This window comes from Primulina eburnea, chromosome 8, assembly GCF_022965805.1.
Source record: "Primulina eburnea isolate SZY01 chromosome 8, ASM2296580v1, whole genome shotgun sequence".
Lineage (NCBI taxonomy): Eukaryota > Viridiplantae > Streptophyta > Magnoliopsida > Lamiales > Gesneriaceae > Primulina > Primulina eburnea.
The window spans coordinates 20,529,716-20,533,661 of record NC_133108.1 but is presented as its reverse complement, the minus strand read 5'-3'; the positions used below and the strand labels follow the sequence as shown (position 1 = coordinate 20,533,661).

At 36.6% G+C, this 3,946-nt stretch overlaps 1 non-coding gene across 1 annotated transcript; it reads left to right on the top strand.

The window, feature by feature from the left end:
- The first annotated feature begins 2,300 nt into the window (after nt 1-2,300).
- Nucleotides 2,301-2,407, top strand: LOC140840324 (small nucleolar RNA R71). Its single transcript, XR_012119910.1, has one exon. It is a non-coding gene; the product is annotated as a small nucleolar RNA R71 (small nucleolar RNA).
- Nucleotides 2,408-3,946: the final 1,539 nt, after the last annotated feature.

Sequence of the window (3,946 nt, the reverse complement as noted above, 5' to 3'; positions counted from 1 at the left end):
AAAACAATTATCATTGTGCATTGTGTGCTTGAGAGTATTAAAGACATCAAAAATAATTTCTTCTTCTCCAACTCTCAGTCTCAATTTCCCCTCTTCAACATCAATTAGCTCTTTCCCTGTAGCCAGAAACGGTCTCCCTAGGATTAAAGGCATCTCTAAATCTTCCTCCATGTCCAGTATCACAAAATCTGCAGGGAAAATAAACTTGTCCACTTTCACCAAAACATCTTCGATAATCCCACGTGGATACTTGATAGATCTGTCAGCCAGCTGCAACGACATCCTAGTTGGCTTGGGTTCACCTAATCCCAGTCTCCTAAACACAGAAAAAGGCATCAGATTAATACTCGCACGAAGATCACATAGAGCTTTATGAAAATTAATGTCACCAATAATGCAAGGTATAAAGAAACTCCCTGGATCTTTTTGCTTAGGAGGCATCTTGTTTTGAACTAAAGCGGAGCAATTTTTGGTCAAATTCACCGTCATATGATCTTCTAGCTTCCGCTTATTTGCTAAGATATCTTTCAAGAATTTTGCATAACTTGGCATATTCAATAAAGCATCAGCAAAAGGAATGTTAATATGCAATTTTTTAAATATCTCAAGAAATTTACCAAATTGTGCATCTAATTTAGCTTTCTTCATTGCTGCAGGAAAAGGTGGAGGGATAACAATTTTATTTTGTGCAATAGGTGTAGATGTAGAGTTAGAAGACTTACCTCCTCGATTTTCCACCTCATCCTCACCGTGCTTGGTCTTTTCCTCGTTAGACTCGAGTGCTTTTCCACTACGCAATTCCACCACCTTCACATGTTCTCTTGGGTTAGTTTCCGTGTTGCTTGGCAAAGTTCCTTGCTCCCTATTAGCAATCAACTTAGCTAGGGGTGATCAAAATTTTTTATTAACCGCCCGAACCGTCCGAACCGAATTGCACCGCACCGTTTTTCATAATATTTTATAAAAACCGCGATTAAAAATATTAATCATAAACCGCACCGCATACGCGGTTCGGTTATTTTTTTTGCCAAGAACCGCACCAAACCGCACCGCCTAAACCGCTTGCCATAATATTTGGCCTAGAATTATAATAATTTGTAAAAAAAATATTCAAATAAAGAATTCATCATTCATTATATCCTAACTCTCTTTAAAAATTTTATTCTTACAAATAAAATTATTTTTTTCTTAATTATTCTTCATATTAGTCTTTTATTAAAGTATTTATTTTTCTTGCTACAATATTTTGTTTGTAGTCTCAAAGTAAAAAAATGATAAAATAGTGTAAATGTCATTTTTGTTATGAATGTGTTGTGTTGTTAAATTATTAACTTAGTTTTGAATCTTGATTATTGTTTAATCTATTTTGATCTTTATATGCTTTGAACTATATTTTATATTTGAAAACAATATATTGTTGTTGTTTTCAAATAAATTAGAATATATATTCTAATATTTTCATTAAAAAAACCGTAAAACCGACCGCAACCGCTTGAAACCGCTCAAAACCGCAAGGCTGATTTTTTACGTAAAACCGCGATTAATTTTTCAAAATACTAACCGACCGCATATGGCAATTCGGTTTGAATTTTTTTAAAAAAAACCGCAAAACCGCACCGTGATCACCCCTAAACTTAGCCAATTGTCCAATTTGATTCTTTAACCCCTTTACATATGCATCTTGGTTCTGAAATCTCGTCTCTATTGCAGAAATAAATTTAGTCATCATTTGCTCTAAATTGGACTTCTCCTCCCGAGACGGTTCTGGCTTGAATCCTTGGTGCATCCCATATGGTGGACCTCTTTGTTGGCGATTTTGGTTGTTTTGACCTCCCCATGAAAAGTTTGGGTGATTCCTCCATCCCGGATTATATGTGTTCGAGTAAGGGTCATTTCTAGGACGGTTCTGGAATCCCACTTGTTTTACCGGTGCTCTTTCAGGCACATAGAATGGATTGCCATCTTGGCAATCCTGCACATCATGCTCACCCCCACACTTAACACAGAAAATTTCTTGCAGACGCATAGCCGACCCACTCATGCTCATCCCATCAATCTTTCTATTCAAAGCCTCTAACTGTGCTGAAACCGCCGAAAAATCATTAACTTGATTAACTCCAGCACCTCGTCTCTGCCTATCAGACTGAGGATGATAGCTACTAGCAGCCATCTCCTCCAATAACTCATATCCTTCCTCCGCCGTCTTTCTCAGTAAGTTACCACAGGCAGCAGCATCTATCATAGTACGGTTAGGAGTAAGCAGACCGTAGTAGAAAGTTTGAACAACTAACCCAAGAGGCAGCTCATGGTGTGGACATCTCCTCAACAAGTCCTTGTAGCGCTCCCATGCCTCGTAAAGTGACTCTTGCTCATATTGGGCAAAATTAGTAATGTCGGCTCTAAGCTTCATAGTCTTTGACGGAGGAAAGTACTTGATTAGGAATGCCTTTGCCATATCCTCCCATGTAGTAATAGACCCTACAGGCAGACAGTTTAACCACGACTTAGCTTTATCTCTCAGTGAAAATGGAAATAAACGCAAACGAACAACATCATCAGACACGCCATTAAACTTAAAAGTATCACAAATTTCAAGAAAGTCAGCTATATGAGAATTAGGGTCGTCAAGTGCACTTCCCCCAAATTGGACAGTGTTCTGAATCATCTGAATGATAGCTGGCTTGATCTCAAACTGATTAACTCGGATGACTGGTCTTACGATGCTGGGACGTGCTCCATCAAGAGACGGCTGTGCATAATCCAACATCGGTATACGCCATGGCTCCTCTCTGTGTTGCTCGTCTTCCATTTTTTCCTTCGCTCTTTTCTGCTGTTGTAGCATGTTTTCTTTAATGCTCGCAAGCGCACGGCGTCAAGTTATAGTAAAATCTAATTTAAGTACAAGTATCGATCCCACGAGGAATGTAATTTCTAAATTTATACTAATGCTTGTAATTAGAATAGTCTCGATTTTATTTAGAATAATCAAATAACAGATTTGTTCATACCAATAACTGAATTGAAAATAAATTTAATTTTAATACCAAACAGAGTTTAACAATGGAATAAAAGATCTAGAGGTCCGACTTCACTCAACTATCCACCATGTGCTATTGTGTGTAGCTATATTATAATTGTCCTTCTTATTCATTAACCAAGAATTCTATAATTATCTACTCCCTCTCTCGAGTGCTAAGTAGATACTAATTATCTAACGAAAGATTGCAACGTCTCCGTCGACAATCAATAATTAAATAATACAACAACAAGCACTAAATTCTTTTTATAGCTTCAATAGCAAAATATGTGCTCTCGAACTATATCAATACCATCGATGTATTTTTCCCTTTCTTGATTATAAATTTCTTTTTTCAAGTGATAATTTATAACATACTAATCATTCAAGATATGGCCAATAAAATGAAAGCATTAAGATTGGAAAAACACAAATAAACAATAAAGACAACTTATATAGCATAAATCATGAATCTCAACACATGGTTTCTAGTTTTGTTCCATCATACCTCTAGAATTAAGATTTAGTTCATAATAATGAAAATAAAACAACAACACATAAATCTTAAACAAGACATATCAAAATAAAAGTAAAAATAAAGAAAGAAAGAACTTAGAACAAGAGTTTTGGAGTGTATGAAGTTTTTGTCCAAAGATGTGCAAGAACTTGTTGGGGATGATCTTCTTGATCTTCAATCTTCTTCTTTGTAGCCTCCACCCTTTTCCTAGCTTCTCTCCATACCCTAGATGATAATAAAGAGACCCTTTTATACTCTAGACAAGATACATCACGTAGCACACCATTTTCCCCTTCTTTTGTTCAAAGTCCACAAAGTTTCTTAATTTCCAGAATGGTGTTTGTGCATGACCGCGGGTGCAGCAGTATAAGGACCGCGGGTGCGGTGTCCTTTCGCATAAAAATCTCTTGCTG